At 40.9% G+C, this 25,872-nt stretch overlaps 1 protein-coding gene across 2 annotated transcripts in view; it reads right to left on the minus strand.

Moving 5' to 3' along the window:
• RHOBTB1 (Rho related BTB domain containing 1) overlaps positions 1 to 16,174 on the minus strand; it is a 47,434-nt gene extending 31,260 nt beyond the window's left edge. Inside the window, exons 1-2 of one of the 2 annotated variants that reach the window (XM_064716839.1) lie at positions 15,951 to 16,174; positions 11,476 to 11,571 (exon numbers count right to left, since the gene is read on the minus strand). The gene's annotated coding sequence lies outside the window, so the exon portion shown is untranslated. Of the gene's footprint in view, positions 1 to 11,475; positions 11,572 to 15,644; positions 15,670 to 15,950 lie in introns of those variants that run through there. The other variant, XM_064716840.1, reaches the window with a different exon arrangement.
• Between the last annotated feature and the right edge of the window lie 9,698 nt (positions 16,175 to 25,872).

A 25,872-nucleotide genomic window follows, 5' to 3' on the forward strand; every position in this document is an offset into this window, starting at 1 on the left:
GGCACAATTGCACAGCTAAGGACAGTTTTTGACATAGCTGTGACTATTTAAAAAGTAGTCACTATTCAAAAAATATTCTCTTACAGCAACCTGGTCTCACACATGCACAGTCTTGTACCATTAAGACAGTAATTTGTTGGAAAACATTATAAAGTTGTTTAAAACCCCACTTACAATAGTTATCTGTACCAGTAACAGGTTAACAGTATCCAAATGCATTTGGTTATAGTCAATTACTTACATTTTTCAAATACCCAGAAGCCAAACTTACATTAACCAGGTCAGACTGCAACAATTTTCAGTTGAGTACATCTATGTCAGGACAAATTATAGTTTACAACTTCCTACAAAAGGAGGCTATTAGGGGCAGGAGAACAACAGGAATCATGGCAAATATTATTTTCCTAGCTTTGCTCAGTTTGAATGGACGAAAACAAATGCATCAGAAAGTAAAAGAACTCTCACTCAGACATCTACTTACAAGCAAAGAAATATCAAGTTGATAATGCAGGCAACAAAAAAGTAAAAATAAAAGTAAACAGATTTAAAATGTGTAGTATGATTACCTTCTGGTTTTTAAGTTTCAAGTTCTATGGGATTTTTTCTTCTCCACAAATGAGAGTTAAATTTTTCATTCTGTGCAAGAACAACAACCCCATATATTCACTTGTCTCTCAGATACACAGATTTTAGGAAAACAAAAAAACTTCATGTCCATCCCACTCAGTTCAGGAGGTTGGGCAAAGCAGTGTTATACAAAAGGTATTCCTTTTACTAAACTGTTTCAGCATGTCAGTTTTTAATTCCTTATTGGTACCTTTTTCCTACAGTCTAAATGATCACTTTCTGGAAAAAAATCAGAGCTAGAACCCATGTCTCTATTAAAAATACCTAGACTATCACTGCTGCAAACAGTGAGTGCTAATGTGAGAACAGGTAAGTTAGCATCACATCAGAGAAAACTGACACAAAGCAACCAGACTTGCCATGATATTGACTCAAGAAGTGTTGGACTGCAATTCAAAACAAAATTCTAAAACAAGCCAATAAAAAACCCACAAACCTTTAGATCTGATTCCCAGCTCTTTACAGAGCTTTTCTACAGAAAAAAAAAATAAAAAGGGGAAGAGGACAGGAAGAAAGTGTTATTTTTAGTGCACAATAGTAAATTTAGCAGAATACAGCAATGACAAAGATTAGTCAGGTGGTTAAAATGGGAGAAAGAGAAAGAGGGCATTGCTTTTGATGGGGATAAAGAAAAGGTCTCAAGTTTCTCTCTTTTTCCCTGTTTCATCAAAGGGTGATAAAGGCTTCTGCTGCTGTGGAAATAGGTACATGCTACTATATCATTTCCATTTTAATGACCATCTTCAGCAATTTTTACCACTCAGTGCTTTCCTACCACAAATGTAAAATTTCTTACATAATTCAGATTGCAGCTTTTCTAGTATAAAATAAAGTATAAAATAAAACCCCAGGACAACCAGAAATTCTCTGTTCTCTGAGACATAATCCTGTAGGGAAGCGTATTTATATTTTCCCAAACTTTTAAAACCAACAGTTTAGTTTTGACCATAAACTTGAGTGACACATTGAGAAGTGGTTGGAATGCATCTCTAATAGGGTATGGAGCAACTGACAGTTTCTAGGCTTTGGTACAAGAAAGCACAGTAATAAACCACAAATATTCCCACTGACTTTGCATAAGCATTAAAAATACATGAATGGTAAAGTTTTACTCATTTGGATGTTCAAGTATTCCAGGTAGCCAGCTTGGAGTTTTCATTTTCATTTGTTTGTTTTCAGGGAGGAATAACAGCTAGAGGGAAAGGGAGAAGGGAATAAGCTCTGTCTTTGCAAGCAGTCCTAAAGGACATGGCATTGGACCATGGCAGCATTTAACTACAGTCTGCTTTGCCAAGTCAATACAGCTTTCCAAAACATGTTTATGGGCTGCCAAGCGAGCTCTGTCACTGCAGCTCAGTTATGTGCCTTAAACACTATCTCACAACTGAGAGAACAACTGGATAAAAAACCCTAAAATAATAATTTAAAAATGTACTCACTCCCATGGAGAATTCTACTTAGAATTATCTTAGTTTTGCTAAATTATAAAATGCATTTGAAAGCACAAATGTAAATCCACATCCCCATATGCTCCAATGTATTATTTTTTACTCTGGGGCTAAACTAACCTTTTGGTTTTGAGACTCTATTTCTCAGATGATTAAAAAACATCAGGAGAGAGCATCAGTTGTGCATAGACTGTAACTGAGTTTACAAATAACCTTTCTACTCCTGGATCTTGAGAGTCAGTTTAATTCCAGAGGCTGCTGCAACATGTAGTGTTAGCAGAACTCCTTAAGGAACTTTGTACCAGCTCAGAAACACTGAAGCTCAGTGCCCTCAGGCCCTTCCATCCTCTGCACTTCTGAGACACCAGAGAAAGGCTCAGGAGGAGACAGGTTGAAAAACACCACTCAAGGATAACAGGAAGTGCAGGAAGAAGGGACTACAAGCACTTGGTTTGGCTTCTTTGACAAACTCTTCTGGAAAGGGAACCTATGCTTCTCACCATCCCATCATAATCTAAGTCTGCTGCATCTGCAGAGGATTGATAGTCTAAGCATGGTAACTCTGGGGTTTAGATTTTACATTTCTGTTTTTCAGCATGCTGAGAAAGTCTACATCCCAGAACCAAGGGTCATGTGGAAGCAAGAGGCTCTTCCCTGCATTAGATGTCTAGGTACAGTCTGCTTAAAAAGAAATTTTAAAAATGTGGTGACGTGGCTCTTTGCTCCCTCTGAGGACCCACTCAAGCTTTTAATTCAGGACAACTGAGATTATTTCCCTTCTGCTTTAGGTTGCAACAGAACTGAGCTCATTCACTAAAAGAGGGCAGGTCTGACATTGCAGAGACCACCCGGGACTGCCCAACCCCAAAAACAAATAGTATAGGACATCCTAGAGTTTCTCTCTCTCTCTCCTACCCTTGAATGCAGGGGCCTTTCATATTAGAAGACTTTAGGAGCATGTTTGGATTTAAAAAATGTTAGTGGATATAATTTAAATGCACAAGGAATTAAGTAAAACAAAGTAAGTCAAATTGTCCTGTATGGGTTCCACATAGCATATGGCAATCCCACAGGGGACAGAAATGCTCTCTTCAGTCCATGAAATTTGCTTTCAACAATACAAAGAGAACATGAGTGAATGTTGTACAACCAAAATAAGGAAACGTGGTACTTCAGTTATGGACTTCACCATGCACCCATTGCATGTGGTATGTGTAGTCTCAGCCAGCTGGCAGCATGTGAATTAAAACATCAGAATTACCCAGCTCCTGTCATTGTAGTCTACTTTTCCCCCACAATTAGGCTTAGAGACTTCAATGACGTGGGTAGATCAAAATAATTTCTAACTACTTTTGTAATGGTTTAGAATATATTTCATTAGATTTTATCCATAAAAAGTTCATAAAGAGAACAAATGGCTTGAATAAAACTATGTAAGAATATACTCTGTAAACATTGAAATAAAATTCAACTCATTTCCTGTCAATACAATTTTTGTATTAAAAGGTTTGCATTCAGGGCTGCAATGTACCCTTGCCAAATGCTCATGCATTCCTAATTAGCTTTCTTTTCAAAACTATTGCACATTGTACCCAGTCTGTTCTTCTCTTTGGTTTGCATTTGACGTAAGGTGTCTCTATTTAGTGACATCAACATCTGCTCTCAGCCAGCTATGCAAATTGATTAAGCCAGTTGCATCCCTTTTTCTACAATCCCACATTTGTCTTAATTCTCAGAGATGGCAACATGTAACACACATGATACCTTCCTTCACTGTTTTCATTAGACACCAACACAGAGCACCATACATTTTATTTGTTAGGGTTTTTTTCAGTTCTTCATTGAATGCTAAATATAGTGCAAGACCATCATTGCTTAAGAAGCCCGCAGTGCACCAGATTTTGTTAGAGCATTCTGTGAATGATATATAGCACCAGTGGTTTGCCTATGAATTATATTTCCCCATTCTTATTCACTAGAAAAGGGATATAGAAGGCTTGATATCAGCATGTATTTTGAACAGCCAAGTAAACAGGAAAGAAACCATCTACAGAAGGAAAATGCCAATACTTATAATTTGGAATAAAAATTAAATATCTACATTTTTTTCAGAGGGTTATATTTCGACAATGCTTTAGTTTTCAATCTAATTATGTGTAGGATATTGGCTTTTGCATTTCCCTGCTTCCATATTTAATCTTGTTAATTACAAGACCCTAATTTTCTCCACCTCACTCCAAAACAGAATATCAATTTAGGTGGGAAGAGTCCTCCAGAGGTCATCTGGTCCAACCTCCTCCTCAATGCACAGCTAACTTCAAAGCTTGATCTGGTTAAGGACAATCACTCCACAACCTCCAATCCATGTGTTCCACTGCTTAGCCACTCACCATGCAAATGGCTTTTTTTACAACAGTGAGAAAATTTTTTCTTTACACCTCCCTGCTGCTTCTTGTGACTGCTGCCTTTTGTCCTTTTGTTGCACAGAGAAGACCTGGTTTCCCCATAACCCCTTGTGACTACCTGAGGTAGTAATGAGATTCCCTCTTAACCTTCTCTTCTCCAGGCGAGATAAGCAGCTCGCTCAGTGTTTCTGTGCATATCTCATGTTTCATATTCCCCACAGTATCAGCAGCCCTTGGTTCAGGGCACTATTATCATTAGCAGCACTGTCTTCAGGTGGTCAATCTCTCTTTGGAATGGTGAAGCCCAAAATTGAGCAGAGTTTCTCACAAGGGCCCAGCAGAGGGGAATGAGCCCTGCCCTCGCCCTCCTCGCTGCTCTCAGCCTCAGGCATCCCTGGATGTGGCTGTCCTGCTGATGGAAGGGCACTCAGCCGAGCCAGGTATGTCCCAGCCTGTTCACCTGTGCTGTTACAGTCTCTCTGATGGCCCCTTAAACTCTGATAACCTGCCTTTGCTGCCATCCTTCTCTTTCTACAGACTGTGGGGTCTGGTCTTAAAAGGGAGTGGATCCGCTTTGAACAGCTCCAATCTGCAAAGTTAGGTGTATCAGGATACAATTAAGCAAAACAAAATTTTGGCTTAATAAGAAGAACAGCAAGAGAAACAGCTGAGCAGTTATATAAGAGTCTCCCAAGGGAAGAAGTGGCAGGGTTATGGCTCACTGCACTCCCAACCCAGAGAGGATGAGGCTGTTTTAAGAATTGGTTCTGTGGCAGAGTTTTGTATCACATGTGTAATCTCTTCTAATGGGAGCAATTTTGCAACAGCTTGTATTTGTTATATTCCACACTTCTCGCTCCTCAGGACTACAACATGGATACAAAAGATTTAATCAACTTATAAAAACACATTAAAAAAACCCCCACCTTAAACAGAAAAAACTGACTAGTAGGAGGATTTCTTCTTGACTGTGTCATTTTGCTGTTTGGCAAGGGAATGAATCTGGAAGTAATAGTGCTGGCATCTGCATAACTGTTCAGAGCTTCTTAAAATGTTTCTGCCATCTAATCAGATGTTAATGGAATGGAAAGAACTCCTTTGTGGAATGAAATAAGAGTCATAGCAAACAGTCAGCTGGGGAAGATTTTCTGTCTGTCTGTCTGACCTTGTGGCTAGCTGTCAGTCTCCATCTCTCCTCTATATAGATCAGTCAAAATTCACTTGTCTCTGAGAAATGAGTTTCCAAGAGACTTGAAACATCTTTACACTAGAACTACAGGAGGTTTTCAATGACATACACAGTCTTTGCTTCTCACTCTTGATCTAGGCTATTGAGCTTTAAAAACCGTATATAAATGGATCAGCCCTTGTTATTCCAAGCATTATAAATGCTCTCCCTGCCTTTTGAGGATTGCATAAATCACCTACTAAAAGCCTAGTAGATTTATACACAGGAGGATACAAAATGCAGATAAAATTTTAGAGGCTAAAAGATTGGTTAAAAATTTCAGAAATTTGACAGGAGCAATACACAAATAGAGATCTCTGCAACAATGTGCCACCCCTGCTTGGGATTCCTTCTATTGATGGTATAAAGAGATGATGAGGACAAGTCTTGAACACAGATTTCTAGTTACAGAAACTGGAAAACGTTGGGTAGGGTGAGGGGAAGAGAAACAAAGTGGATTTTGTTGCCTTTTTCACAGTTGCCAAAGCCTGATGTTCCTGGTCTCTGAATCACTGCTTATATACAAGAACAGCAGCTACCAGCCATACTCTGATCTTTATAGGCTGTCAAACCAACAGAGCAGGATTAAGTAGAAGAATCAAAGGCAGCTTAATCTCATCATCACTGATCTTAGAGAAACAGCCTTATTAGCTACAATTTACTCCTCTCTACCTCTGTCCCATAGTGAGCTAGACATGAAAGTAAGACCCAGTTATGGTTTTAAGAGCCTGATATAAATCCTTCTGAAAGAGTTGAGGAAAAGCTTCCAGGGACCTCTCTGGGCTTCAATTTGGGGAGTAATTCAAGAAGAAAATGTCCACAGAATCAGTTGCTACATGCCTGTCTTAGAAAGATGATAACTAAAGCAGCTGAAACAAAACAGAAATGAATGATGCACCTGTAACTTCACTGTTTTTTCACTAGGTTGTTCAAAGAGTGTGCTTATTTGGATTACAGACCCTCCCAAGATTACAGTACAGTTCTTCATTTATTTTGAACAGTGTGTTCTGCACAGTAGCAACACTGTGGGATTTTATGAATTCAAGACCAAAATTCAAACTTAGTTATATTCTGTGTGTTTTATACCATGGAACCACTCATTTTTTTGAAACAGGAAGCTTTGCCAGGAAGGTAAGACCTTGTGCCTCTTACCACCACCTTACACCAGTTTACTGACATGATTTAGTTACACTAGCAAAGACTGCCTTGCAAAGCCTGCATTTTTGCAACACAACAAATTCAGTGGGTGAAACTGGATGATATCAACACAAGCTTATTACTTGTGCATTTCTTCCAAATGCCACTCATGTATTTTAGTGGTTTACTTCAATATGCCTAAACAAATTTAGTTCCTTTTTTTTTGTTTCCCCAATGAGTTAAGCTCATAAACCATATGCAAAAAGAATATTACCAGGGTTGGTTCTGATGGATATTCACTCTGATCTTTCACTCCCTGAAACACTTTCTATAAATTCTAGCAAAATGGTGTAGCTGAAGGATAATGGTAATTGCAGAAACTGCAGAAGAATGCACACAAGTGATCCATAGAAGAAATCACACACGAGTGATTCCAAGTCTAAGCAGCAGGCAATAAAGACAGTTTGCATGTTTCACCACAGGCTGCTTGATGAGACTTCCCTAATTATGTTTATTAGGAATGGTTTCCAAGAAGGATTTTGTTCTTTTAAATGCTACCATTCAAAAGCTATCAACCATGAAATCACATACTTCTTGCATATATTTGCAGTTTTCACAGAGGGTGTAGGACTACTTCCAGGATCTGCCTGAAAAGTATCACTGTTACACGTTTGAACTACAGATTAGGCACAAATCAGAGAACTTAAAGGAGTGTGTGTATACTGTGTAATTTGCAAAGTACTGAGTAAAAGACATCACCTTCCAATTACACTTACAACTGCAGCATTTAAATATGTCAGGAACAGAACACACCTTTGTAAAATTAAAAACAAGCTAGAACCAGCAATAGCAATGATTTTGAAGCTAATCAGGCATTCAGGAAGCTTTAACAAAATCAAAGATATTCTAGTGCCTTGAAATTTCTCATCCACTCATTGCCTGAAAGTCATTGCCAAAGAAACATGAATTCTACTAGAAGGGGCTTTTTCTCTTTCAACAAAGCAGCAAGACATGTAGCTTTCTATTTTTGAACTTTTTAAAAGTCTTTTGTGAGTCAGGCAATAGTTCTTTTAATGGGTAATGGTAGAAGAGAATAACTACAAAGGTATTAATCTTATTTACCCCCATACATACATCCATCTCAAGTGTAAACTGTACCTGTTGCTCAGGACAATTACTGGGACACCTGCCCATGCCGAGCACATCTAGGAGCCCATGCAGAAGCAAATTCTACCACTGAGAAAGCAGCTGAAAACAAAAAGCAGCTAAAGCTCAGGTACTGGTACCATACCATGTTTTTGTTACTGCAAATCCTCATTTTGAGGGTGCTAGGCCCTTGCTTCCAGAGGTGTGAGAGACAGGTAATTCCAGCTGGCAAGAGAATGTTCTGATATAACAGCACTGATTTTATATCCGAGCTTTGATTTCTTATGTTGGGTACCTTGATGCTTAATCTCCCTGAATTAATGGACATTTCAGAACTGCATAATTTCTTTCTTCCTTTCCCACCTAACTGTAACAAATTGTTCCTGATTCTACATAGGTGTTGTGAAAAACAGTCATTCTTCTTAATGTAAAGCACAGCAAATCCCATGAAAAAGTCAGAAACATGGATTTCAACAGTATGATAAATAGTGCTAGAGAACATAAATTTAATTACAAAGATTAAAAGCAACAAACAGCAACACTGCCCTTCCTCTCACACCTGAACCACCCACACAAGGCAGTCCTTGTTTTCTAATCTAGTCATAAGCAGCCATAAGTCTGAGAAGAACTAGTTCAAGCAGCTTTAAAATTTAAAATTTCCTCCGATAAATTTAATTCAGCTGAAGGTTACACACATCCCCCTCAGCTGGCTTTGCACAGTCCAGAACTTTTATTTACCATTCTGAATTGTCAGATACATTCAAGTGCCAGATTGCATTGTAGAGGCAGTAGCTATTTTATTCCACTGACTGTGAAGACACTAATCTCTGAGAGAGCAGTAGCTTCTTTACCCAGACAGCTAAATTTACTACTACTTGTCTCATAATACCTCAAGTGACACAGAAGCCCAAAAGCAAATAAGCTTTGACTGGGATATTAAGGAATAAATAACATCTCTACAAATACACACCTTCCAGAGAGGCAGCATTTTCTGATTCAAGCACATACCCATCCACAAGTTAGCTTTTTTCCAGACCTGCAGATATATTCACTTCGAGAAGTGAGACCAAATCAGAGAAATAACAGGAACTGGTGTGGAAACAGCAAGTTTCTGAGAATATTGTTCTGTAATTTACCTACATGAGCTATACATCTGACTCAGAAATTCATTTTAAAACAGACTGGGAAGCAAGGCTTGACACTGGGAGCAGAGGTGAAAAGAGAAATTTGGATTCTTGGGTGCGCCATTTCCCTCAATGGGTACTTTTTGATGGTGAGATCAGTCCATGTATATTAAATAATTCATAGCATCACTGTCCTGGGTTCAGCTGGACTAGAGTTAATTTTCCTCCTGGTTGCTGGTCAGAGCTGTGTTTTGGACTCACTATGAGAACGCTGATGGCGCACGGGTGTTGTGGGTGTTGCTTGGTAGTGCTCACTCCAAATGGAGACATTTCAGTGAGCAGGTACACCAGAAGCTGAGGGGGAGCAGGGCAGGGGACCCAGACTGCCCAAAGGGACATTCCATACCCTGAAAGGTCATGCCCAGTGTATAAATTGGGGGAATCAACTGGAAGCTACCAATTGCTGCTCAGGGCTGGGCTGGGCCTCAGCCAGCACATGTGCACCACTTCTTTTTCTGGGGTTTTATTTCTCTCCCTTTCTTTTCTCTCCCTTTCAATTCAAATGATTATCCTATTTTATTTGAATTATTAAACAGTCCTAAGCCCACGGGTTTTACCTTTTTGTACACAAGCAAGCAGCTACATGGTACTTAGCTTCTGGCTGGGGTTAAACCATGACAATCACAACTTGCATATGTGTAATATTGTATATTGGCTTTCAGGAACTGCATTGCCTGTAAAATGACTTCTATTTTTATTCACAAAGTATATGTTTGTCTTTGATGATGTCCTGAAAGGGGCTCATTAAATTACTAATGTAACTATTAAGGCTATTAAATTACCAATTTTGAGGGATCAATTCAAAGCACATTGAGATAAGCATAAATCCAAAGTAAACCAAGTGTCTCTTCACTTCATTGACCCTCCAATGAGGCTCTGAATGCTAAAATGTCTTTCTCCTGACAAGATTAACCCCTTCATTGTATAATCCTCCCTGGCCAAAACAGTGGAAGTAGCTACTCCTAGGGCTCACAGAATGTTCTGCTTGGTAGTACACAATGATGGAGGGAGGAGAGATGCTTGGTTTGTGTTTACTTTTAGAGCCCAGGAGGGAGATTGCTCCCCTAAGCTTCCTGACAAGATGTTTATTTTTATTCACATTGTCACTATGTTTTCCCATGAACAAATATTTATACTCCAGAGGAAATGTTTCAGTAACATGTTTCAGACAGGATAAGCAATGTTCACTTCCCTTCCTTTTATTATGAGAAAGCAATTTTGCTTACAGGAGGAAGTAAATACATCAATTCCCCAGAGATGCCTGGGAAGGGGTAATTCTTGCAGGGAACCCATCTTGAAAATATTGGCATCATGACATTAGGTCAGTGTTAGCTGACCTGTGGAGGTTTCATTTGCAATTGCAAGAAATGAATACATCAGAGATTTATTGTTTCCTTTGTTTAGAGAAATAGACCATTCCTGTGCAATCCTGTCTTAATTAAAACATCATCCCTTCTGACAAATTTTAGTAGCATCTTATGTCCCTATCTGCACTATTAAAATGTACATTTAATACATATGGAAAGCTATAAATCCATCTTTTGTTAATACTTCTGACATACAACAGACTCAGAAGGCCAGTGGATGAAAATGACCTAATTTCATTGACTACTCCAAATTGTGAGCAGAGGGTTTGACTCTGATCTCCAGAGGTTCCTTACAACCTGAATTTTCCCATGATCCAACATCAAGGACATGTATTTGGTTTAACTAACTTACATACTTACTGCAGGAACTTTGAAGATCTGGCTGTGGTACTTGACAAAAGCAATATAAATATACACCTGTAACTCAGGCTGGCAAAAGCCCCACTTTTCCCTAGGCTGCCTAGAGCAGGAACTGAGAAAGCTGCCTGGATGCATGGAAAAGTACCTACATGTTTGTGGTGCAAACTCTTCCTTCATCCCAGGATCTCACTCATTTCCTGCACCTGCAGTTAGTCTGTGTGAGAATTCACTCTTGAAAATCAGACTTTGCAGCTTCCCTTTCTTTGATGCTTGGAAAAAAGCCTGACATTGGGTCAAAAGCCACTCTGTGCAGAAGCTGCTCATTACCAGCCCTGCAACACCAACATTTGTTTTTATCTGCTGGAATATCAGAACAAAGCTGACTAATCCTGTAAATGAAACTGTTATTTGTAGGACTTTTCAGTTAAGACTTTTGGTACAAAGTTTGCCAAGACACAGGTGTTATAACTTTAAAATACTTGACCAAAAGCTGCTGGTCAGAAGAGCAGTGGTGACAGGCAACACTAAGAGAAACAACTCAGGGTTTTTTTTATTTCTCCCTTCAATACTTACCTCACAGGAGAAAATGTTCACATCCATTTTTAGCAGCTTGATCAAAAGCAGAATTTCATTAAAAATACTTCATGTCTTTCTCTTAACGTGGCACTCCTAAGGAAAAAAGAAGGGAAAAAAAGAGAATAAACTTTACTATTTTCAACCTAAAATTACAATGCATGCAATAGCAACAACATCTTTTATGATGCATTTTATATTATAAAACAGGCCTGCTTGGTCAATAAAAGAGTCTTCTGAAGTTTCAAACAGGTAAACTGTGTATCTTCACTAAAACACTCTTTGCTCCAATGCAGTGAAGAAATCATGGGTAGCTTGATAAGCTTTTGGGTATAATTGGAGATTGACACAACTCTGTCAAATGAAGCTTTTTCATGAATAATTTCCTTATGGATTTAAATTTAAAAAAACTCAAACCACCTTAGGTGTCAGAAGCTAACACTGCTGTATCCCAGTTAACCAGCTCCTCTCTCTTAGGCAACAGACTCTGAGGAGGGATTTTTTGGCTACCTTCAAGGTGACAACACTCTAAAATATGAGCTGACAGCCTGATGACACATGAACTGGGAATTCTGTGTTGCTTCCCCCTTTTGGTAACAAATGAAATTAACTATAAAAGTCCTTAATTGGGTTTGGTAAATGCCTACTTTATTGTGGCTTGGTTTCTATCCAGGAGCAAGGTGGAGGTTTTCCAAGAACCAAAGGTGGGAATAACATTGATTTCACCTCAGATGCTGCCCTAAAAGCAAAGCTCAGGGGCACAAGCAGGTTTCAGAGGTTCAGGCCAGCTTGAATAGCAGCAGTGAAATGCAGAGTCTTCAAATGAACAGAGCAGCGGCCCACTGGGCACTTCTCCCTTCTTATCAGGATCATTTCAGAACTGAATTTAGGACTGAAGTTAATTTCTCACAGAAGTTACAACCTTCTGTAGATACCCAGCACAACACAAGAGAGAGAGAGCAAACAGAAAATGGAAGTAACACTTTATTCCACCTTTGTGGAATAGACAAGCCACAAGAATTGACACCAGAGCCAGAGGGATGATGTTTATGTCCTCTAGGAGTCCTGTCCTTCCCTTTGCTACTTATGAATGAGCATTTTAGTGGCAAACAAATATCAGTCTTCCTGAACTGCCACGTTTCATGCAGCTATTACTGTGAAGAATCTTCTCACCATCTTTTCTGCTGTGCTCACCCTTACTTCCTCCAAGGCAGGCCCACACAGCTCCCTTTGTAAGCCCTACAATAACAGCCTTAACCCACAATTAAACAGCTCCCCAAATTATTAATTATTAATTAATACTCAGGGCTCCAAAACTGTTTAAAAAGATACTTTATGTGATACTGTACCACTTGTAACTGTTTACTTGTTTCTTGAGTATTGATGGCAGATAGGAAGTTACTTGCAGCTTCTTTCAGAAAATTTCTTTTCAAAAAAACCAGACTAAAAAAAGGGCATCTGGTTTATCTGATCATAAACCCAGAGCTTTTCATGTTTTTATTTTACTGAGATCTCATTTGCTTTTAACAGCCTTCCTCTGCTTCACCCTCATTAAAATCTACAGACATGACCTCCAAGGATATATCAAGATCCTTCTTAATCTCAAACAGACATGTAAAGCCCTTCCACAAGCTCATTCACAATTCTTCTTCATCAATCATTAATCATTTACATTATTGTCCTGTTAAGGGCCACATTAAGACTCTCTTGCTTGCTGGGATATTTTTTAAATTGTTATGCTGTAAAATGAGATCAGTTGTTTGAAGAATGTAAGCAGACAGAAATGTAGCTAAACCTGATTTTCATCATTACTAAAGCATAAGCCTAAAAGTTCCACTTCACAGATAAAAGTTTATGGCCTTCATCCCCCTGCCCTTCAGTCTTCCACTTTCTGGTTTTGAAGATAGCTGGGTTCTTAATTAGCATTGCTCTACCCTATTACAACTCCAAAATACAAACAGCTCTCATACCATGGTAGTGGAGGCAGATCTCTCTCTGTGATGATGATCTGCACTCAGAGGAACAGAGCAGCTGAACCTCACATGCCCCTTCCTTCCCAGAGTCTGGAGGAGCTCACAGCTCAGGAGAGAGCTGCCTTGCTGAGACCCTCACCCTGTGTGCCTGCAGAGAAAGCATCAGCTCTGGCAGTGGCAGGGCCCTTCCCTCTCTCTCCCATCTCTCTGCACCCAGGCAGTACCTGAGCTAATGCCCACCCACAGCAACGAGCACACCGTGTGTGCAGGACACACAGCAAGGTCACCGTGGGCTGAGGGAAACTAAAACCTGCTGGAACACACAGTAATTCACTGAGGGATGTACTTGCATGGTGTAGTTCTCCAAAGTCGGGGATTTCTTTTAAATAGGCAGGTGAGGAACAGGAACACCTGCTGCAGGTTGGCAAGTGGAACATTTGCAGTGCAAACCAGGCCCAGAAGGATCACGAGGGAGGCCAGGTGGAACACTGGGCTCCCTGGATGACTCCTTGTGGCCAAGTCATGTCTAATCTGGATTAGAAGCCTCTTATGTGATGGACAAGACACTCCTCTTACACACTGACACTACAGAAAACTCAAGAAAACAGCCCAGTTTTCCCCTCAAATCCACACCTTTGTGTTGTTCAGAAGCCTTAGCTGATCCAGTGTTTGCCCCACTCCTGTTTTGTTCGGTTTGTTGGGGATTTCTATTATTATTATTATGAAACTAACAATATTGCAGAATTTGATCTCTCAAGTTTTTTTACAAGCTTCCTTTAACTGGCCCATCACCTCTGTGCATTGGTTTCAGTTTCTGTAACGCCACAAATTCACAGTTCATCTGCCCCAAGTCTCTTCAACAAACCGTGAGGGATTACATGGAAGAAAAGTGCTTTTAAGCCTTATGTTTCTGACTTGCTTAACATGGTCTCACTTCAAACTTTTGCCTTTAAAAGTTCAAATACTGGGAGAAATTTAAGTAGAAGAAAGAGCAGAACCTTAGTTCACTGTTGTAATCTTTACTAGGACACACCTCACTTGCTCTACATTGCATGGTTGAACAGCCAGTAGAAATGTTACTTCCCATTGATACCTAAACCAACATTTCCTTTCAACATACATTCAAACCCTAAATGTTGGACACACAGCAAATGCAAGTGTTTTGCCCTTTCTATTTCAGTTTTGGTAACTATGTTTTTTTTCTGGGATCTCTAAGAGAAACAGGAACTTTTTCCTGCATTGATCACACAGACAACAACATGATGAAGTGTGATACAAATATTTCCATTTAACTAAGTACAAATGACAACATTGGGTGTGAAGTTGACAATCAGGTTCTAAAAGAGGATGGGATATTATGACTGCCACTAGCCCTATCTTAAGAGCACCCCCAACAGCTCAGTTAAACAGCTGCTAAATGAAAGTGCAAGTAACTAAAGCTCAGCTTTCCTATGCTCCCCAAATAGGGAAAAGGTTTTCCCTTTTGTCATTTCTTTTTCCCAAGAGCTGCAGAAGAGTTGGGCTAGGTATGGCCTTCTGCTTCTCCCCAGAGGTTCTCAACAACTGTAAGCAAGAGAAAGAGCTCTTGAATGTCATTCTCATGCAAGGTTTTTTAGGGAGGCACATCCTTTTTTATAACCAGCTCCTCTTGTATCCAGCTCTCTACATGCATTTGCACTCTGTACCAATTACAAATTTCATTCTTGCTATGCAGAGAACCATTAATAATTTAAGATTAAAAAGGAACCTAAGGGCAGGAATATTCCATTTTTGCTCACGAGATAGATGGTACGCTGCTAGTATGTCAACTCAAGTTATCTTTGTGCATGCTACGTTAATTCAGCAAATTGCTTTTCAAACAAAGTGCATGCAGAAAGTGCCTGGAGATTCTACACGAGAAGAAAGTTTCATTTCTATGGCAAATGTGCCAAACCCATACCCAGAAAGTGAAATACAAACATAATTTAGTTTTGTCCGTTTAGTTTTCACAAACAGGAGTTAGCCAAGATGAATTTTGTAAAGAAGCCCTCTGCAAGAGCACGTAAAAGTCAAGCCAGGTGTAGTGATAAGTACCCAGCGCCCTGCGTGCACCGTGGGACACCAGGGAATCAGCGCACACGTCTAACGGTATGGAACGGCTCGGGAGCGATGCAGCAGGACCGCCTGACACCCGAGCGAGCCGTCAGCATTTCTGACCTTACCGCGGAAGGGAGCGGGACATCAGGGCGAGGGAACGGGACATCAGGGCGAGGCGGGCAGGTGCGGAGTCCGTCCTGGAGCGGGAGCTGGGGGCTGCTCCTGTCAGGAGACGGCCCGGAACGGGGAGCGCCCCCGGCCAGCCGGTCCCAGCCCCGCGGTGCCCCAGCCGCCCGCCGCTCCTTCCTCCGCCGCAGCTCCCACGGCGTCCGGCCCCGCTGGGTCACCCACAGCGACCGGCGGCAGCGATCGGCGGCGGCGTCTGCCCGTCCCGCGCCCGCCCCGGGGCCGCAGCGTCTCACTCACCTGAGAGCGGAGCGGGACTGCCTGGGGACAGGACACAAGGGACGCTCGGCGGGGTGCGGAGGGCGGTGCGGTGTATCGGGTGCGGTGCCGTCCCGCCCTGCTGTGCCGTGCCGTTCTCTGCCGTGGCGTGCCGTTCTGTTCTGTGCTGCTCTCTGCCGTGCCGTGCTGTTTTGTGCCGTGCCGTTCTGTGCCGTGCCCAGCGCGGAGCGGGCGCGCGCGTCCCAGCCAACCAGCGCCGTCACGTGAGCGCGCCCCGGCACGCGGCGCTGCTGCCGCGGCCGTTGCAGCGGAGCGCGCGCGGCGGCGGCGGGAAGGGCGCGCGCTGCTCCTGTCTGCTCTCCTCTGAGGGGCCGGGGAGCGCCGCGCCCCTCACGGGGCTCTGGGGCTGCCGGCGGCGGCGGCGCGCTCGCCCTTCCTGCCCTCGGGAGAGAGCGCTTCCAGGAATTGAGGGGCTGCGGAGGCAGGAAATCCTGCGGGGCCCCGTGCGGGGAGCGGCCGCAATGGCATCACCTCCGTGCGCGAGAGGGTGGGGTCCCCAGCTGCCTCCTCCCTGCTCCGTGTGAGCATCCGCACGATGAGATGTGGATCAAGGTGTGTGCGCCTCCCTGAACTGTCAATGCTCCTGTGTTTGACATTGCTGACGAGTAAATCCCACCGCACTGCTCGCCTCAGATTCCCCACACAGAACTTTCGTACTGAATCGTAGATAAAAAAAAAACGTTAAGCCTGTTTTCCGCTCAGGATGCTTTCCCTTACACTGCCCTCAGGGTGTCTGACCTCTCTATCAATAATACACTAAGAGAAGTCTTTAAAAAGAACAATACACCGTAAATAATCCAGCTCCATCAGGCATTTAAAACGGTTGTAGAACATATTGCTGAAATACTTAGGTAAATTTGGCGAACGGCTCATAGCCTGGTGTTAAAGGAATTTTCTGCTTACTGAGGGTCTTGGACTCAATTTTCCACCCTGGGTCATCCTGTGCTGTTGAGGAGGATTTGGGAGGGCTGTGGGGCCCAGGCACTCGGCCCCTGTGCCGGTGCTTCTCGTCGGTGATGTTTGCTGGTGGTCACGGGGAGTTCCTGACAGCACAGCCCCTCTGGAAGGGGAAGGCCTGAGACACGGGGCCTAAGGACAGCAGGAGCCGGCAGCAATGCAGGTAGAGAGGCAGGCTGGGCTGGCAGCCAAGCTGCTCTCCTCTCTCAATGGCAGAGATCAGGCAGTCTGTGCAGAACTAATGAACCTAGCCCCCATATCACAAAAACCATAAGAGAAGCAGGGTTCGTCGAATCTTCTCACTTCTTTTGATGATTTTCATTTCATGTGCTTCCCTGTGGAGTCATGAAGGCTTGAAATATACCTGCTGTACTGTATGAATAGTGAAATATACATGCATGCTGTATCAGGATGCTGAGTTGTGCAGCAGGGGGAATTAGCCTGTATAGAGCTCTGTGATGCCAGGGACAGACTGCTTTCAGCACATAAATCAGCTTTAGTCTACTATCAAACAGTAGCACACCCTGTGTTTTACATTTGTAAAAAAAAAGTGGGAGAATAATCATAGGATTCCAGGAGCTGAGCCTTTAAAATAAATGGCACTGGAATTCTGAAGCCCTCATTAAGTGGACAGAAACTGTTAGCAACTTGGCTAAATGTAAAATTTAGAATAAATGACTGAAAGATAATGACCTTTGTTGCATATGTGGTACCAAGGACAAAGAAAGATTGCTAGGCCGTAGTTACTCCCCAGAATTGGAAGGATTGTTTTATTTGGGAAGAATTTATACAGAGTCCTGGTAACTCATATTTAGAGCCCCAACAAGGAAGCCTCCACCGTGCTTCCACAGTATTTGCGTGCAGAATTGTATAGTTGTGCAATTTCCCTCTGTACAAACAAACTGTCTAAATTCCTGTAATTTGGGCTGGAAACACACTATCATTTGCAAGGCAATTGGAGCAGACAGCTGAGCTCACAAGGGTTATCATCTGCATCTGTTCAGAGGACAACTTCCAACCTTGTATTGGCTAATATTTTTAGCTTTGCTAACTAAACCGACATGAGATAAAAGTCCACCCACACAACAGGTTATACAGTTTGCTTTAAATCAGCTGTTTTGTGAACACTGAATGGCTTGATTCTGTTTCATGTATTTCCTTCAGCACTTCAAAATGGATTTAGGTTGTTTCAAAGGTTCTTGACTGACAATTTTAGAAATTGAACTCTCATGTTTAATCCCAGACTGAGTCCAACACAAGACAGCTTCTCAGCTGTATCAGAGAGGAAACATTGCTAGTCTGAGGGTAGTCTCACTTATTTACTTTCTCATGCCAGCAAAAGCAGGATTTCCTGTTTTATCACTGATCTATAGTTACTGGGTATAGGATATTTTCATTACATTAAAATTATGCCTTCAATGCTAAGACTGTATGTTTTATTCAGGGGAAAATAAGCAAGTATTTAGTAAATCACCTCCCCTTTAAGGTATGATAATTCCATTTCAGCCTTAAATTAATTAGGCAGTAGTATGGAAAGCTAATGATCTTACAGAACACTTGCTCCCTTTCCACCAACTTTCATTTATAGTCCATATTGATTTCTGAAAAATTAATTTATGCTTTTCATATTGTGCTTGTTTTTGTGAAAAATTACAGATGTTGCATCTATAAGCAGAGATGGAGTGCCATGATCCTTCAAAGTGCACATGGAATAGATGAGGAGAAGCTGTGTAAGTTCTAGGCTTCCAGGAATGGAAGAAAAACAATTTATGAAATTTGCTGTTAAGAATAATTGTTGGCTGACAGTTGTGTAACTTTTATGACTTTATCTCTTGAACCCAGACATAAGACAGACTGATACCAGTCATAATGTCAAGACATGATTTCTCCTCATTCACAGGAGATACTGAGGTGACAAAAATGTTTATGATTGTGAGTCTTTTCATTGCTACACCATTACCAAGCTGCAGTTACATTAGTCTGACTACAGTAGCTCAGGTGACTCATGGCTTTCATTATATGTCTGAGTTCTTAAAGGGTAAAAGATTTGGGAGAGGTAATTTTTTCTGCAGAAAAATGAAACAAAATCTGTTTTGTGATAGTAAGGGCATTTGTACTCTTCAGCACTCACTACATAGGATGGAGGTAGATTGTGAGCTTTCTGGAAGGTAGATTGTGAGCTTTCTCCTCAGCTGTTTCCAACCAGTGCCTTGGAGCAATAGGAGTCACTGGCAACGAATGGAGCACAGACCTTTGTGCCGTGGGAGAGCAGGGAGTGTTCATGTGTTCAGTTCTGCCAAGTGAACTGTGGTGACACAGGAGGTCATATGGGACATGGGGATGAGCAAGTCCCAGGCTTTCCAGACAGGCTAGGAAGCCAGTGGCTCATTATGCTACAATTTATTGGGGTGTTTTTAATGTTTTATCCTCTATTGTCTTAGGGTTATGACTGTGGTTACTGTATCCCTTTACTGCCACATTGGTCTGGAACAGCCTTCTGACAGTGGCATCCTCTTGCTAAATATTCTCCTGCTCTGCCCAGAGTCTCCAGTCTGGCTTCCATTGCTATTCCCTGTCAGTTGGTGTTAGGACAGGTGGAGCTCCTGTTCTCCACATCTGCGTGTGGCAAAGATGGTACTGGCTTTGAAGTCTGCTTGTTTGTCCTAAGAGACATCACAATCACTGTCAGAAGCCTTCCTGAGGGCTTTCAGAGCCTTTCTTACAGCTTCAATACAACAAATCAGAGGAGTGAGAGGTTTTAGTTCTTCCCTATGAGGATTTGACAAGTCCAAACCTAAAACATTATAAATAGTTCAGTGAGCAGAACAAGAGTCAAATAAAACGTCAGGAGGTATGCTAGAACCTTCTGGTGGAAGTTTATCTCATCCTTATAGAGTGTTATAAAAATAATCTTATAAACACTGAAGCAGTCACCACCATGAATCACATTGTGTTCATACTAGACAAACCTACGTAAGACTGGCAGAGGTTTATCTGGGTAAAGATGCTGACTTGGAAACTGTGAGAGGAAAAAGATTTCACTGGCAGACTGTTGTAATACTGAAATATTTTATCCTGAGGAGAAATAGGTTGTGGAAATGTCGAATCTGTATTATACAAAAGTAATGCAGAGGGAATCCATTCCTGATTTTGGAAAACCTACCTGAATCTTCCATTGCTTTGTGCTCATAAGGATCAGGAGTGAAGTGACAGCAGAGCTCCTGAGTTCTAGTGGTTCAAAGAAATAAACATTTATTAACTCTGGTTTGATGGACAGTTCCTGTTTATCCAGCATTGCTCAAAATCATGTCTTAATACAGTTCATTCTTTTTAAATAAAAAATGCTTATAACTAGCTTGGACAAGCCTTTGAGGAGTCCACTCCAAAGAACACTGGAAAGAGCAGCGATGCCATGGAGGGAAGATAAAGACAAGCCTTTCCACTCATTTATTTTCACAGTTTTATTAAATGTAGTGAATATTTTCAGCCACAATGAACTAGTCTTTGGTAAAGCACAAAATTCATCAAGAAAAATGTGCATGATTTCATAATTACACAAAATTGATCCAAGAAAAAGAGATCATGAACTGATGTAGAGTGTTAAACTGTTTGAAGCTTATCCATCCTTATGTCCAGATGTAAAACTGAGGCAGTACAAGAAGAGAGCAAAATATTCTTACCCCCTCCCCTCCCCTCCTTTTCCTACACGTGTGACTGCAGAGCTCATGGATGAATGTGCTGTAGAGAAGAAGGGGATCAGTCCCTCCATTTGTGTGTGCTTCTGCAAGGTAAGGGTTTGTGGCTATATAGTTCCCCTGTCTAGCCTGGGCTGCAGAATTTAATCCCCACTTGAAACCCAGATGGATTGCAACACTGCGTAGTGTGTGTGGTTGTTTGCTCTGCCAATACAGAGGATTTGCACCAATGTAGCTGCTTTCCTAACAAATCCTCTGTACAACGAGCCAAGACCTGTGATACCATGTAGGCTTAGTTCTCAACAGCCTTTCACCATAACCTTTCACTGTGCAGCAAAAGTGAAATGCTACCAAACTAGAACAGCACAGTTTTGGCCTGCTTGGAAAGAATTTGGGATCAGCTGTAACTCAAGGAGAGCAGGCCCATTGTGAATTAAACACTGTTTTGCTGAAAATGTGTATTGGATTTAATCCAATTACTTGTTTGCTGGCATAAATTCTTTTGGTGACCATGAGTTTCCAAGAAAAAAGATACAATTTTATCTCCCTTCCTATTCAAATGTCACATTGTTTTGTGTGTTTCCACTCCTTATCTTGAAGTCTGCACCAGTGTGGAAGATAGAATGAGCACACCACCTCCAAATCTCTGTCATCCAGGCCCAAACTCCTCTTGTGCAGTGTGTGTGGGAGTCTCTCACAAGCATCACAGTCAAAAAGCATATGTTTTTGGGATGATTTATGCATCAGTTCAAACACTGGTTGCTGTAAAAGAATTCCTTTTTTCTATCCTCACAAATACCACTTGCAGTACCAAGGAACTTTGGCCAAAACTAGCCGGTCTGTATAACTATAGGAAAAACAGTGCCTTCTGATAGCTCAGATTATGATATGCCTGCAAAAATTTATGCACACTTATATCTGAAATGTAAACATTGGCAATTTTGATAGTTCTCAAGCTGGTCCAATATGTTACAGTAATATGCTTTGTTGTTGGGAGTTTGAACTTCAATGTGAACATTTTTCTAGACCTGGTAATAGGCTGCCATCCATAAAAGGATATTTAAGTGCTAGTAGTATTTTTCATGCTGTTTAATCGACTTACTCTCTGTTTTCAATTCTTTGTGAAGGGAAACACTCTGTGTCACTTTCTTTTGTCTCCCATTTATCAGCTAAAACAAAATGTAGATGCTTATATAAAACATTTTGACAAAAGTTTTTGCTGCTAAAAAGGCCCAAACTCAAACCTCAGGTTTATTTGCTACCCTCTGCTGTGGGCTGTAAGTGCCATGGCTCCTCAGAAGCCAAAATCAACACAGCACAAAGCCATTTCTGAGACCACAGAGGACCTGAGTGCAAAGTAGAAATTCTCCTTTGTTCCATGTGCACTTGGAATCCTTATTTTGCTGTCAGCTTTTGAGAGAAGTTAAGAATTATCACCTTGCAGTGTATCCACTAGTGGAGACCAGAGTTGTCTCACTGTAAATAAGAGAGGTCTGCTACAATGACAGTCAGTAAGTAATCCTTGTGTCTGGATTCAGATTCTGGTAGGGGGATAGATTATAAGAAAATAAAGGTGGTATAGAAAGTACTCTTACCTCTAAGGAGTTTCAGCTGAGCCAATTATTAGAGATTAGAAACAGGCTGGATGTTGACAGGCCACAGCTGTAGGCCTTGAGAAGAAGAGTGGTATAAAAGAGTGGGCTGGTTAATTGAGGAAGAACTGGTGTCTGTTTGCTGCTGTGAGAAGAAGGCGAGTCTGTGCTTAGAGGAGATGCCTATGAGAAACACCAAAGAGGTACGAAACTCTTGCAATAAGAAGACAACAGTATGGAATCTTTGCAATATAATGACAACAGTTTCTGACTTCTTTGTTCTAGCAAGATGTTGGATCTGGTGGTCTGGGTTTTAATTGTTTGTGGTACTGGAGAGTTAAAGCAGATCATGAGGGAGAGCTATGACTTTTATTGCCTCTACATTTAAAGATTGTGGTGTACTGCATGAGAAAACTTTCCCTATGTTTTTCAACAGGGACATGGAAAATATGCCAGATGCACTTAAATGAACCTATTAAAAAGTTTGGAGAATTAGGAAATACGAGGAAAAAATAAAGGGAATGCTGATTATTGCTTTCAAATATTCAGATTTACATTTAATGAAAATAGTTAATTAAATTATGCAGAACTAGTACTTAATCTGCAGATCTTCACTTGGGCTTAAGATCTGTGTGTCTTGATAACCACAGAAAAGCTTTCTTCTGGATACATAACTAGCTCCTGTAGCTCAAAAAAAGAAAAATGTGAAGGTAATTTTAGTACATACAGGAAATTTTGGCAATGTCCTGTGCTTTGTTACCAATTACTTACTCTTTTCAGACTGAGTGCATATGGCACTAAAATCAAGAAAATTTTTCATTGTCTCTAACAAGATCACTGTCAGTGATCCATCACACTTTCTAGATACTGATTGCTCTTTTGCTAGAACTTTCAGAAAACACCAGAGCATTTGAAGAATCATAGTTTAAAATATTTCAGGGAAATCCAAATGTCTTGAAACCTGGGAAAGGAGTTGACCAGTTGGTGTAGGTATTGTTACTTGAACTACTTGTTCTTTAACAGGTACTTTCACCAGTTTATAAAGAGTTGATAGACATTTTTACAAGTATTTGATAGTTTGTTTAAGCCTTTACAGGATACTACTTCTTTGTCCATGACATGTTTAGAACATATGTAAATCATTCAAAGAACTTTTAAGTATTGTATTGGAATTTCTATGTAGTTCATAGATGATGACCTGTTTTTTTTTCTATTTAGGGAATTCTATAAATGTAGTGATAAATGTCGAAGTATTTTTCTGCCCCTTCAGTTAGAGTCTATTATGAAGAATGTGAGTTTTGAAAGCTTCTTGACAACTTCCATATAGAGTTCTTGGCTGTATTTTCATGTTCTGAAGACTCAGAACACTGTGATGTGACTCACTCTTTGTAGCCTGGCATTTGTCAGTTTTTAGGGTTAACCCAATCCACTGGCATAAAAATGGTAAATGGACATTGTGCCTCTCAACACAAGTGTGCATCATTTAATGGAGTTGGGAGTGTACATTAAGTAATCCACAGAAGATACAGGGGAAAAGAAAGAATTAAATCTCATCAGAAATGCTGAAACAGAAAAATAATAATAGAATCATATAATAGTTTGTGTTAGAAGTGACCTTTAAAGTTGCAACCCACCTGCAGTGAGCAGGGACATCTTCAAGTAGATTAGGATGTTCAGAGCCCTGTCCAGCCTGACCATGAATGTTTCCAGGGATGACACATCCATCACCTGTGGCAGTGTTTGGCCATCCTCATTGTAAAAAATATCTACCTTATATCTGGTTCCCTCTTTCAGTTTAAAAACCTTACCCCTTGTCCTGTTGTACAGACCCTACTAAAATGTTTCTCCCCATTTTTCTGATAAGTCCCATTTAAGTTTTCAAAAGCTACAATAGGGTCTCCTCAAAGCCATTTCTTCTCCAGACCAAACAACAACTCCCTCAGCTTTTCCTCATAGGAGAGGTGTTCCATCCTTCTGATTCCTTTTGTGGCCCTCTTCTGGACCCACTCTAGCATATCCACATCTTTGTTGTGCTGAGAAACCTAAAAGAAGCATCCTACCTACCAGTTTAGATGGCAGCACCTGGAGTTGCTAAGAGAAACTGTTTCAAGTTATCTACGTAGATGTCAGTTATCCTAATGGTACTAAATAAACTGAGTCACAGAGCCAAAGGGCTTTAAAAGCCATCAGTTAATCTTCAACACACAGTCAGATTCCAAGCTGCAAGGACCAGGCATCTCTGGTGCTACAATCACCAGCAGTGTCTACAGGGCATCAAGATTCAGTCCTATGGAATGGGATTTGAACTTGCAGTGATATGCACTTTTCTTATCTAGTACCGGCCAGCTGCACTTCTGCGGAGTCTCATTTTGAGACTCTTCATCTCATCAGCAGGTCAGAGATCCTGGTACTGGTAGCAAATCAGTTGCAAAGTCCTAGCCTGGCAAGTAAGGCAGAAATAAGAAATCAGAGTCAATACTTCAGACTATAGAAATTTCCTTTCTTTCTAACCCTGAATCTGTTTTGGCTCTTAAAAGATAACTTGGTAATCTATCCTGTCATCTGTTTATCCCAGCACTTGTTACATATTGTGGCTCCCAAGAACAGAATAGAAAGTGGGAAAATTTGACGAAATCTATAGTTAAAAGCCAGGTTATTTTTAAATTCAGGATTTGTTTTGTGGAAAATAGATGACTTCATCTTCTCTTAGTCCAAAGTTGATCTGTGAGGCAAAAATCCCAAACAACTGTAGCCTTATTGATATGACTGACTTTCTGAATTACCTGGCAAGGGCATTTGTGTTTTGATGTTAGTCTGGACCACTAGAGGAGTAAACAGCAGTTGGTGATTGCTGACTGCAAAATTTGATTCACAGAGTTCATGCATTCATCTGAAAATATTTTAGTTCTTAGGCTGTATTTCTATTTCTGAGCTTTCAAGCACTCAATATTTTTTCATTGGTATTTGATGCTGTCAGGAAATAAAAGCAAAGGCACTGCTGCCCAGACAGTGAGAATAAAAGGAATCATATCTACTTTTTAGTGGCAGAATAAAGCCGTGAAAGTGAAAAGTCCCATAGCACAAATTGGTGGAAATCTGATAAATTCTAGAGTGTAGGGATTTTTTGTCTGGAATGACTCTCCTTGTTAAACTCAATGTCCTCAGAAGTTGCTGCATCTAGCAGCTGGAGAAGAGAACTGCATTTCTGAAACTAGAATGCTGCCAAGGGAGAAAGTCAGTGAGAACTTTGGATCTGCCAGGATACCTTGTCTAGTTTGTCTCTTGGATTACAAATAGATCTGTGAGTAGCAGAGCTAAGGAAGATACAATTTCATGTTTACATCTTCTGGGGATCTAATAGTTAGTGTCTGCACCATGGCTAAACTTTACTCAACAGTTGGCATAGGCTGAAATGGTGACATATTTGGGTAGGACTAGGGATGTGCATATAAAGAAATTGTCATGCCATAAGAGTGATTGTTTATTAAGGAGTTATTTTCTTACTAGTCTGGTTTTCTGTGAAATACACTGTGTCTTCTCTGCTGCATAATAGATTTGGGCATCTGGGATAAAGCTTTTTTTTCCTTCTGTCCCCTCTTAGAATGCAGCAGCCTGCCAAATAGTTTAGATATTAATAAG

Source organism: Zonotrichia leucophrys, chromosome 6, assembly GCF_028769735.1.
Source record: "Zonotrichia leucophrys gambelii isolate GWCS_2022_RI chromosome 6, RI_Zleu_2.0, whole genome shotgun sequence".
Classification (NCBI taxonomy): Eukaryota; Metazoa; Chordata; class Aves; order Passeriformes; family Passerellidae; genus Zonotrichia; species Zonotrichia leucophrys.